The sequence below is a fragment of the Sinocyclocheilus anshuiensis genome, unplaced genomic scaffold, assembly GCF_001515605.1.
Source record: "Sinocyclocheilus anshuiensis isolate Anshui unplaced genomic scaffold, SAMN03320099.WGS_v1.1 scaffold283, whole genome shotgun sequence".
NCBI classification, from domain to species: domain Eukaryota; kingdom Metazoa; phylum Chordata; class Actinopteri; order Cypriniformes; family Cyprinidae; genus Sinocyclocheilus; species Sinocyclocheilus anshuiensis.
The window spans coordinates 2719773-2732747 of record NW_015549605.1 but is presented as its reverse complement, the minus strand read 5'-3'; the positions used below and the strand labels follow the sequence as shown (position 1 = coordinate 2732747).

Sequence of the window (12975 nt, the reverse complement as noted above, 5' to 3'; positions counted from 1 at the left end):
TATATGTATATAGATAGATAGATAGATAATATTTATCTATAATAATTATTTATAAAGCATTTGCAATTGAAGTCTATGGGATGAGATATTCTGCAGTGTTTAATAGCATAAAGTGTGCTGATATTTTTGTTAAAGCACTTATATTAAATATTATGCGCAATAATGTTTATTATACAAGCTTTAAGTTGTCTAAGTCATTTAGCAGTGGTACTATTTTTACTATTTAGAAACTATTTTTCTAGGTGGATGAACATGTAAGTGAATGTGAAAAGTCCCTTTATGGTTTTCTTGTGCACATCATAGCAACATACAACTTTTAATGCTACAAGTTGCTAATTGATGGAGTGGAGTCATGTTGTGGATTATTGTGATGATTTTATCAGCTGTTTGGACTCTCATTCTGATGGCACCCATTCACTGCAGAGGATCCACTGGTGAACAAGTGAAGTAATGCTACATTTCTCAAAGTCTGTTACAATGAAGGAAATAAACTTATCTACATCTGGAATGGCCTGGGGGTGAGTACATTTCCATTACATTTTCATTTTTGGATGAACTATTCCTTTAACATTGAAAAAAAAATTTGCACTGTACTTTTAAGACAAATATGCACATGGGTGTTAAATTATCTTATTTCACATCCTGTTCTTCACACTACAGACATTTTTTGCACTTGCAATGGAAGTCTGTGGAGTGATACTTTCTGCGGTGTTTAAAAGCATAAAAGTGAGCTCCCAGTTTTGTTAACACACATATATTAAGTATTAAATGCACAAATCAAATGTTTATTATAGTAGTACTATTTTTCTCGGCGGATGAACATGGAAGTGAATGTAAAAGTCCCATTTTGCACATCATGCACACAAAGTTAGTGTTTAACCGACTTAAAATGGTAAAACTAAGTTGATAAATGTGATATAACCTTAAACAGACATGCTAAGGTAAATGATTTTATCAAATTAGTGTCATGTTAGCAATTTAATGTATATTTTCACAACAGTGTATTTTAACATTCAGTGCATTACTCCATATGTGATTTAGTTTGTTTCTATAAACTAAGAGGCCTGTTTAAATGATTGTGTATGATAGTCAACTGCATCTTTAATATGACAGTCTGCATATACAACAGCCTAATTTGGTTGTCTCTTAGCAAAAAGTGTCAAAAATGATGTGCTATTGTGAAAAAGAAAATATATCAAGATTAGGTTTAGAGATTCAGAGGCCAAAAGCGACCCTCTCCACTCAGCCCTGACATTGTGTTCCTGCAATGGGGACTCGCCTGCGGCTGCAGAATCGGCTGCTAAATAGTCCGAGGCAATGGCAACGCTAATTGAGATCATCATTATTATAATTGCAGCTCCTAAAAAAGTGTGTCTTAAATAATTTGCATTGCTCTCGAGTTGATATTGGAACACACTGCAGAAAATAATTGCATGGCTGCAAGGCACGTTTGGGTTGGACGGCTCACTCTCTGTCTATCTGTCTCTCTCTCTGTCTCTCCTCCTCAGGGTTGCTGGTGTTCACCCCGTCTCTTGCTCTCAGCTGACGATGGCCCCATTACTGATTTGCTTTTCTGCCTCGCCACAAAACCCCCGACACATTATATCACAGATCACTGAGCCACTTAAAGATGCGGACCACCATTTGGATTCAAATGCGAGAATTATTGTGCAGGCTAAAAGTAAATAGGATAAAACTGTTTGCATGATGGCCGTTCATAATGATGAAATGTAATTTCATGTAGGGGTTAACAACAAGCATTGATGAAATTAAGAGAAATGTAAAAAAAAGCATAGTTTATTTATATAGCACAAAAATTCACAGTGATAATTAAAAGTGAGGAGGATTGATATTATTTTTACACAAAACTTCCAAGTAAAGAAAAAAAATAATGAAAGTCATAAACACTTGCTGACGTACATGCACTGATCATTTTTATATTGTGTATTTTCATCAGACACATAATTATATTCATATACTGGTCAGAAGTTTTTGCACAGTTGTTTTGAATCATGTTCTTTTAATAACATATACATTTTACATTTTTATGGTCCAGGGGGATTTCAGACCTTGCTGCAAATCAGACAGAAATCAGATTAAGCGTCTAATCAAATAAATGAACATCTATTAAACGCATATCTATATCACAATATGAGATTTGATATTCAAAAAGTCCTGAGTAATATCGCTCACGGACCAGCGCTATCAATTTCAGGCCGACCTCGGGAAACAGACCACGACCTAATTGCCAATTCATCAGAATTTATTAAAGAATGATTTCAATTACCTACCACCAGTATAGAGTACCGACGCACCGAATTAAAATTAAATTAGGACACTCGATTGTATCACTCTCTTAAGTCCCTGCATATTATTTTTTCCCCCTTCATCCAGAACTTCTGAAGATGAACTTTCTGTTCGGCCTCGGCCTGGAGTGGAGGGGGAAATAGGAGAAAAAAACAGTCTGGCATTAGTGAGGAATAGTGGGTTAAATCACTTACTGAAGATTTTTTATGACATTTCAGTGTTCCGTGCGTAATTACTCTTCATCTAAGATATCCCATAATGATGTTGGACAGTCTTGGTTCAGGCTCGCTGGCTCGCTTCATTAGCGTGTCATTCCTATTTCACATCAGAAGATTTAATTGTAATGCTGAATATGCACAGCTCGCTGCGCTGGCCTAATCAAAGTGGATCCACTTGTATTATTAATATCGGAATATCGGACGGCTTGCTATTTTTTATAAATAAAAGAATACAGATGCATAAATCAGCTGTCATTTATTAGCATGACGCTGGCAGCCGCGCTCCTCGCCCTTGCATTCATCAAGATTGAGAAGAGAGGGATAAAAAAAAAGAAAATCCTGCATTAAATATACATACTAATTCTTGCATGAAGTAATCAGATTACAGAGTAGGTGACAGAGGGCACTCGCATTCAAATGATTGGCAATAATGAGGCACGGAAAGGTGCGGCGAGAGAGAAAGAGAGGGTGAAAAAGACAGGATTAAAGCTTTATGTTCAAAGGAGAAGCCTTCCGTTCTCTTCCAGCGGGGATTGCTTTCAATGCTTCTGCTGACCAGTGTTAAAAATGCAGCCGTGTGTTTGCATGTGTCTCTAATCCAGCCGGATGAAGCCTCTCTCTCGCGCCGCTCTGGATAGCTGGCATTCACACGCCATGACTGGAGGATTTAAATGGCACGACTCCTTAGAGATTAAAGCAAATATCTATTCTCCAGTAAAATTAACTCATTTTTTTTGGCGTCTGAATGCATACCCTAGAACATCACATTAATACGATTTCAAATGTACATCTTATTAAATTATACATGCAGAAATCTTTCAATTAAAAAACACTCTTAGAGCACAATTAATCATGATTTTGGAGCTGAATCGTTTTTATCAGGTGTAGTTTTCATATATATTTGGCTATTTAAATGTGTAAATATTTAACAGATATTAAATATGCAAATATTAGAAAGTCCTTAAAGATGCTGTAATGGAATTTACAGTGACCTCTGGTCAAGGCCATGTTTTATGGACCATTAACATGGACCAATAGCCACAGCAATGCAGTGTTTGAGGCCAGTTCTCATCTGCTCATCAGTTGTGCTGAAAACCTACAAACTCTAACACTAAACAGAAAAAAAAATAAGAATACATAAAATAAAAATTCAAAATCAAATTGCTAAAAAAAATTAATATGTCTGTGATTTAAAATTTACAAAACGTATGATCAGATTTATTTGCCTTAAATGTGTCTATTGTAAGTGTTACATAATTTGAATGCATGCGTTTTTCTTGCAGGTGTGTGAGAGAAAAAGAGTGTGTTAACAGCAGCTATAGTTATCATCACCAGATTTAGCTTAACATATTTTGAGGTATACTTTAGAGACAATATTGTCCTCTTAAGACCACTAAATATGTCAGAAACTCTCTTTAAGAACATCCAGGGCTGCATTTCCCAAAAGCATCGTAAGCCTAAGTTGATCATAGCTTCATTGGTGTCAATGGGTCTACGATGTACTTAAGCTTACGATGCTTTTGGGAAACGCAGCCCAGAACATTTTTAATTGTAAAAATGATTCATAAATAATATTTCTTCTTATTATTATTATTATTATTATTATGTCAACATTATAGACCCCAGTCCGTTTAGACACCACTTTTTTTTTTGAACAGTTGATGCTGTGAGTGATAGTAGTTTTAACGATTTAATAGAGAGTGAAATTACATATTCTTGAACCTTTTTTTCTTTCTGAACTTTAATTAAAAAAAATATATTGACCATCATCAGATAATATGTATTGTTTTATATATATTTGTATTGTGAAGATGCTTTTTAACAAATTGTCCCTGTAGGAATTAAATTATTTAATATAAATTTATTTTTATATATTTACTTTTTATATATTTACTAATGTTTACATTTTTTTGTATTTAAATGTTGCAGGAATTCTATTGTATTCTATTTTATGGGTGTAAGTTCTTATTTTGTATAGTTATTTGTATATTATTATATTATAATCAACTGAATGAAATGTACTTCTGTCCTTTACAGCCTTGTTTAGTAGCTATTAGCTTTAAATGAAAGCAATAGAAGTCTTTAATATGTGCTCATTTAGGTTAGCATTTATATGAGTGTGAGTGCGTTTTCAAAAGTCTCACATCCTTTCTTTGGGATGCTGAACCTACATCGAGGAAAAGTGGTGTCCGTGTATGTGCTGATCAAAGATGCTGTAGTTTCATGTGAGCTGCCTCTCTCTCTCTCTCTCTCTCTCTCTCTCTCTCTCTCTGTACATGGTCAGTAAGCATCAGCATCATTTTTCTCCAGTGCATGTAGTCCACTGCCTGATGATATTCACACCAATCTGCCTTTTTTTTCATCCAACATGCTTTTGATCTCTTATTTGCATGTAACTGCCTGTAGGGCAAGAAAATTATTTGGATGAGATTTTTTTTTTTTCTCAGTAGCATCTTCTTAGTATACCAGAGGCATATGGATCACACACACACACTATCCGCCGTACAGCCCTTTAATAACTCCTGCTTCAGTTTAGCCCGGGATTGAAACAACAAACTCCGGAACAAGAGCAGGCTTGCTCAAGCTGCTTCTTCACCTGATGTTAAACCTGGAGTAAGTTTTACAAGCCCTTCACGCTGTCTGACACACCAGCAGAGATACTCATACCTTATGCCAGAATGTATAGAGAACTTATGGACTTGTTGAACTGATGTCTGCTAAAACCGGGCACTCAACAACCCTTAATTTTACAGTGTACGGCTGACGATTTAAATTTGTGTTTGCTAAGACATGCATCACTATTATTATTGTTGATACTGAGGCTTAGTGATTTGAACAAACTCCTAAAACCCTAACAAGCCACCTAGCAATGCTATAGCAAGTGCCCAGAACACCCTAGCAGTCATCCGCTTCAACTCTCATCTTTTTTATTTATTTTTTTATTATCTGGGAATCGAACCCATAACCTTGGGGTTGCTAGTTGTGCATACTTATCTGTTTCTCCTAACATCTTTTTTACATTTATGCATTTAGCAGGCACTTTTATTCAAAGCAAATGATTGCTTTTAACGTTTACAGTTTATTAGTTCTCGTGTTCTCTGGGAATCGAACCCATAACCTTGGTTGCTAGTTGTGTTTAAAGAGAATTTCGTTATGCTCATCTGTTTCTCCTCTCATCTTTTTTACATTTAGTAGGCGATTTTATTGAATGCAAATGATAGCTTTTAAAGTTTACTGTTTATTAGTTCACGTGTTCTCTGGGAATCGAACCCATAAACTTGGTTGCTAGTTATGTTTAAAGAGAATTTAGTTATGCTCATCTGTTGCTTCCTTATGTTTTCTACATGTATGCGTTTAGTAGGCACTTTTATCCAAAGCAAATTATTGCATTTAAAGTTTAGAGTTTATTAGTGCACGCATTCCCTGGGAATCGAACCTATAACCTTGGGGTAACTAGTTGTGTTTAAAGAGGATTTCTTTATGTTCATCTGATTCTCCTCTCATTCTCACCTCACTATCTTTTACATTTATGCATTTAGTAAATGTCGATTGGTTTGAGAAAGCAATTCTAGACCAGTTGTTGAGGTTCTGTTAAAAACAAAAGGAAACTTTTGCAGAAAAGCAGCTAATCGCCCCATATAGACAAACTTTCAGCACCTTGAGTTTTTCGTCCGCCACTGCATCTGTTCCATAGAAGTGTGGGCCCTGACTTCCCATGCATTTGATGTTTTTAAACAATTTATATTTGCTATCATATCAAAGAGGAGGCGTGCAGTTATCAAGAGCATGCGAGGAACACGCAGCCCGTGGGCGCTTTCCCAGCATCACATTCCTTATTCTATTTTATCTTTCTTGGTTTTGACTAATGTCAGTAACAGCTACCGGTAATAAACTGCTTGTTAGGATTTTGCTGTTGCCTCCGAGCAGCGGCTTTGATTCATTGTCAGTTTATTTGGCAGTGTTTCCTGATTACCTCTCGCCCCGACTGCATGTTTATTGATTGGAAGTTAATAAAAAGCTCCGCCACTTGGGCGACTTCATTTAAAGGTGACGTCTGCCTTTGATGTGCGGGGCGACAGGGCACAATAAACTATCTTGCGTTGAAATGTCAGCACAAAGCAGACGCTCTTTCGTGCAGTTGCTGCGTGTTACGAGAACGAAAAACGCCTGCATTTTCAGTAAACTTGATGTGATTTGTACGGCTTTGAAACTGAGATTGTGTACTCCACCTCTCAAATCTTCTCTGTTTACTGGGTCAGAATGCTTGGGTTAGCATGCATGCCTTTGTGTTTCCCTGTCGTGCCTGTGTCAAATCCCAAAAACATCTTTATCTATTCATGTATGCTGGTATACATTGTATCATGGCGTGTCTCGCTGTGGGTCATGGATCTGCAACATGGCCGCTCCATCAAATTTTGATGTATTCATTTAGGGTGGTGAGTGAGAGTGTTTGTTTATAGATGAGATGTTTGCTTGGCGGAGATTCTGAAGCCGTTCTACCGGCATTCCGATGAGTCTTATCTGGGATGGGAGCTGGTTGACATGCCACTCGTGGGTTTGAGATCAGCGTCTCAGGAAGTTTCATGTCACATCCTCCCCCGCGGCCTGCCCTGCTGGATGACAGTGAGTAGATGTGCTCATGTTGACAATGAATGTCTTGCTGTATTTACATGTTTGTTTAGTGTCAGTTTTCCAGGGTGAGGCTGAATTCCTTTTTGCTCATCTGTTTCTCCTCTCATTCCTGCTTCACCATTTGTTTTTACATTCATGCATTTAGCAGACACGTTTATCCAAAGAAACTTACATTTATTTATTGCGTACAATTTATTAATTCATGCATTCTTTGGTAACCAAACCCATAACCTTGTGGTTGCTAGTTGTATTAAAAGAAAATTTCTTTATGCTCATCTGTTTCTCCTCTCAGATTTTTTACATTTATGCATTTAGTAGGCACTTTTATCCAAATTAAGTGATCGCATTTAAAGTTTACATTTATTCAATTCATGCATTCCCTGGGAATCAAACCTACAGCTTTAGTGTTGCTAGTTGTGTTCAAATAGAATTCCTTTATGCTCATCTGATTCAACTCTCATTCTCACCTCATTATTATTAGTAGTAGTATTTTATCCAAAGCAACCTATATTGCATTAATTTGATCAGTTCATGCATTCCCTGGGAATCGAACCCAAAACCTTGGACCCAGAACTTGAGAATGAGAGGTTATTAGTTGTACTTAAAGAGAATTCCTTTATGCTCCTTTATGTTTCTCCTCTCATTCTGACCTCACTATTCTTTTATTTACTGTATGAATTAAGCAGGTGCTTTTATCCAATGCAACTTATTCTGCATTTAAAGTACTGTATAAATTATATGAGTTCACACATTCCCTGGGAATCAAACCCATAACCTCGGGGTTGCTATTTGTATTTAAAGAGATTTCCTTTATGCCAATCTGTTTCTCCTCTAATCTCACCTCACTATTCTTTTTATATTTATGCATTTAAAAGACACTTTTATCCAAAGCAACCTGTATTGCATTTCAAGTATACATTAGTTCACACATTCCCTGAGAATCGAACCAATAACCTCGAAGTTGCTAGCACCATGCTTTATTGTTTGAGCTTTTAGACTGCAATGCTCTTCTCGTCTCTTTTCATCTGATTTACCCTCCTTCCCTTATTCCTTTTCTCCCTATCCTTTCATCTTTTTTCTCATAATTACTCATTATAAAATGCCCAATGGCAGTACAGCTTACACTCTAACTCTGTAATATGTAAATACAGATGAGCAAAAGTTCATTTACACAGTGCATAGCTAGTGTTTGAATCAGACAGCTACACACACACACACACGTACACATTTGCATGCATACATACACACACGTCCCTTTACCACTTTCGCAGTCGTCTCACTTTTTTTGCTGCCTTTCTCTCTTGGATGGGGCCCAAGAAGCCATGGTGTCAAATTACATTAAGAACATCAAAACATTTCTGTTTACAACATCACAGTCATGTCAATTAAATCTGATAAATTATTTAAACATTTATCTTCCATCAGCCGGGGGAATTTTTAATCAAGCTCAGTATTTATTTTAAATTAGCACTGTCAAGTGTGCATTTGTGTAAAATCCCTCGTACCATTAAAGATTTATCAGCTCAAATCTGTTTGGCTTTATTTTACTGTTAATTGGCTAAGTGGAGCACGGCAGCAATGTGCTAGCAACAAGCAATGATGAAAGCTGGCGAAGGATTGGATGAATCATGGTCACATGACATGCTGAGATAGCAAGGTCACACAGGGGTCAACAGACTTGTCACTTACAAGAAAGTGTTCTTAATAAGCTGTCCTTAAAGGAGAAGTTCACTTAAAAATGAAAACTCATCATTTACTTATGACTCTCTTCAGTGGAATTGAGAATGCTCTTTGCATACAATGAAAGCATATAGGCCATTCAATCTCCAAAATCTGTCAAAAAAACAACAACAAAAAAAACAGGAAAGTAGTCCATATGACTTGTGCATTATATTACAGGTCTTAAGGTAGATTTTTTTGTGCAAAACAAAATAATATGAGTAATTATGTAATTACAATTGCTGTACTTACATTTCAACTTGGTGCATTATATAACTAAAGTTGTTTCACGGCACTAATGTCAAAAAATTGTTATTAAAGGTTATATTGACTGTAGATACAGATAGGAAAATATTTGAGATGCTGATATTTGCATTTCTGTGCAGATTTTGTGTGTGTGTGTGTGTTTGTGTGTATATATATATATATACACACAACTGTTTTCTTCTAATTGTAGTTCTTTTGTGACTAAAAACAAAACAAACAAAAAAAGTCAAACAAGCCCTGATTTTATTCACCGGAAACAGACTGAATTTTGAAAGTGTTTTTATAAGATTACTGGATGAAAAAGTGATGTCAATTGAAAATGAAAGTTGAATTAGGGGAGGAGCAAATCATTATGTTTTGGTAAACAGTTCAAGACATAGAAGCAATGCATTTTTTATTTATGTAAAAATTATGACATTTAATCATAATATTAATTTAACATTCATTTTTAGTTTTTAAGAACAATTAGCACTTTTTGAAATAATAATGTGCACCGATGAATCATGTACTAACAAAATAGCTATGAAAAGGTCATTGTTTGTTGACTAGACATTAAATCTCCAGGATATTGCGCATCAAGCGGTTGAGTCTGAGACAGGAAGGGTGACACATTTCACTCTCTTCAAAACAGCGAGACACAGGCCAGCAGCGCTAAACTAGACGCCTTATTGGAAACGTAGGTGGCCTCTTGTCTCATAACTGAAGGGTTGTAATATTAATCGCATGTGATAAGAGTTTCTGAGGGCTTCTCTGAGGTTGCGAAGGAGCCGATCAGAGTGGCTGTGTATCTCTCCGCTACACACATACACGCTTTGCCCTTCAACCACCGCTGTAAACACAGCCAGGTGTTCGCCCCGAGCCATGCTCACGTCTTCAGGCTTGAAGACGCTGATGTAATCGCTCTGTCCTGTGAACCGCAAAAACAGAAGAGTGGTTTAAGTCAGATTCCAGCATGAGGATGATAAAAGTAGAAAAACACACCAGCAACTTTTCGTTCAGTGCTTTTTGTGTGTAAATGTGTACGTGTCTGATTGAGATTCTGCAAATATGTCATTTCATTCCCAGGAGAAATAGCTATACAATGGCAGCAATGCATTTTAGAGGATGTGAGGGCAATATCAATGAATGTATTCATGATATTTATATATTTAAATATATTTATAAGCCAGTAACCCATAGGGGGTGGTGGTCCCTGCTCTGCTAATGATATGCAAGTAGGGTGTAATATCGAATGTTTTGTTCTGTCTCAAGTTTATTCCGGTGTGTTTTGCGTGGAGGTGAGTAACACCGCAGACCTGCAGGCAAGAGGGGATGATTTTTTTATTCATGATGCTACAGTGGATTTCAAGAATTTTAGAACAGACAGACCAGGTGCAATCACACAGGCCTGAATTTCTTATTAACACTAAAGTACAGGCTTATGTAGAGCTGTCCGACCATATGTTCTTTATTTATGGACTGATCATGTAGTAAATAAAGTCGGTTATGATACTGATTTTGTTTGATCACATTGACTAAAAAATGATTTTATTTACAAAAAGTATTTTTAAGTGCTGCCTTTTGTACCTCATTTATTTATTCATTCATTCATTCATAACAATAAGTGATTTTAATATCTGAGAGAAAGGAATAATCAAACACACTCACCCAAATGGTCCTCTCTCTCAATTTTTTTTCACTGTTTATGTAGTGATGGAAAGCCAGATTCATTCTAGTGAATCGATTCGTAATAAATGATCTTTCCTCTCCTATTTTGTATTGAAAAATAAATGGTTAAAAATAAATTAAATGGTCCCCTCTCTCATGTTTCGCGTCCAGTTCATTTTAGTGAATCGATTAGTCCTAAATGACTCATTCTAACTTATTCATTCTAAAGCTCATTATTTCATATGATGGTAATGCTGGAGAATCAAATATTGCCCCCTCTCTCATATTTTGCTTCAGATTCATTATAATTAATTGGTTTGTCCTAAATGATTCTGTCTCATGTGTAGCGTTAGAAATTCCGATTCATTCTAGAGAATCGGCTCGTCCGAAACAGTCCCCTGTCGCATCATTCGAAAGTCTGATTCAATCCAGATTGGTTCGTTCTCACATTTCACATTCAATTCAGTCAAGTGAATCAACTTTGTCCTAAAGAATCCTTTCGCTCTCATATGTAGCATTGGAAAGTTCGATTGATTCCGAGTCGTTTCGTTAAGACAGTACATGTACATGTAAATGAACTGAATCACAAAAATGATTAACCGAAATGAGTATTATGTTTTTGAGTCGTTAATGTAAATTAGTTGTTGTATTTAGTATCATCTTATCTGTTCAAGTTTAGTACTCTAACCCTAATTATTCATTTAGCCAAAACCCACAATTGTTTCTCAACAAAAATACAGCTCTAATAAATTATATTGATAATAATTTTTATATATAAATACACACTGCCTCCTTAAGTAACTTTTAAGTATGTTTCAAAACATCAGTATCTGTAGTAGACATCAGTGACATCAGCTTCCTTCTTAACATATTTCATAAATCTGATGAGTTGACTCTGATACGCACACACATCCTAAAAGGGTTATTTCATATGCCCTCATAAATTTGACCGACCCTTAGTGTCATGGGTTAGCAGTCATGATTGTGTTATTAGTTTGTGTTTTATTTGTTGTTGGCTGGACATCAATACAAGAAATCAATGAACATGATGGTCTCATAAGCCCAGCGCTCCGTGTCTGCAGCAGGGTGGCCTGTCGTTTAGAGAAACTGGGAAAATGGGTCAGATTCTTGGCTGCCGTTGCCATCTGTGCAGTGTGCTTTGCCAAATTTACATTCCGCTGTCACCATGACCAGGAGATAAATGCCAGATAGCACAGACACACACAATCCGATAACATCTCAACAGCTGTTTGGTCATGTGTAGTGTCTGTTTAGAGGTACAGCATCTATTCCTGGGAACCCTCTTAGATCAAATTTCACAGGTTTCTCAAAGGCTAACAGAAGAACCACTTTAAATTCACTGGTGGTATTTGCTTTTTCACCATTAAAATGTAATTAAATCAATTTCACTGTTTATTTGATAACATACCCACCTCTCTCAAACTGTGGAGGCCAAATATGTGTTACATTAGCTGCATTTTTGTTGATTCGTCTGCTTGATAGATAATTTATCATTTACCATGGCAAATCCTAATCCTTTTTCCTAATGCTGACATTTGGAGAATTCATGATTTACATAATTAGACAACTTTGATCTGTGATTTGTGGCATCCTCGTTTTAACACGCATCTCTCGTGCCATGCCATGATGCAGCCAGTCCCTGGCTTAGACATGACATTTAGAAGGACATGTTTAACTGTACGCCGCCAAAAAGTTCAGAAATATATTTAAGATACATACAGCCTGATGTTTCAAATGTTTATTTGAAGAGAAAGCACTCTCACTTATACAAAGACAGAACAAAGAATTATTAGATGAGAGCTCACATTAATAAACGTGTATATACCAACACCCAAAAGAATAAATTCAATTAAAGAACATCGTGCCTATTTTTGGGCATGTATCTATAAATATTTGAATAACATGTTAATTTTTTATATTTATGTATATGTATAAAATCTAGGTTTTCTCTGGGCACACGTACTGTACAGCACCAGTCTAGGCCACCAGCTGTACTGAAGTCAAAGATGTTCTTCACATTCTGAAGAGGAGGAGAGGAAATAAAAAGAGCAATAAGATGAAAGACCCATCCTCCTCTTACTGAGAGTCGCTCCAAAGCTCTGCTCTTAAGTGGGTGATAAATAGCCTGTACGATTTAAATAGTTTAATAACAGCAAACCACATG

The 12975-nt window shown here is 36.3% G+C and overlaps 1 long non-coding RNA gene across 1 annotated transcript; it reads left to right on the top strand.

Annotated features, from left to right (window-relative positions):
• Positions 1-416: 416 nt before the first annotated feature.
• On the top strand, positions 417-12975 carry LOC107658871 (uncharacterized). Its single transcript, XR_001630846.1, has 3 exons — positions 417-518; positions 6065-6069; positions 12965-12975. It is a non-coding gene; the product is annotated as an uncharacterized LOC107658871 (long non-coding RNA).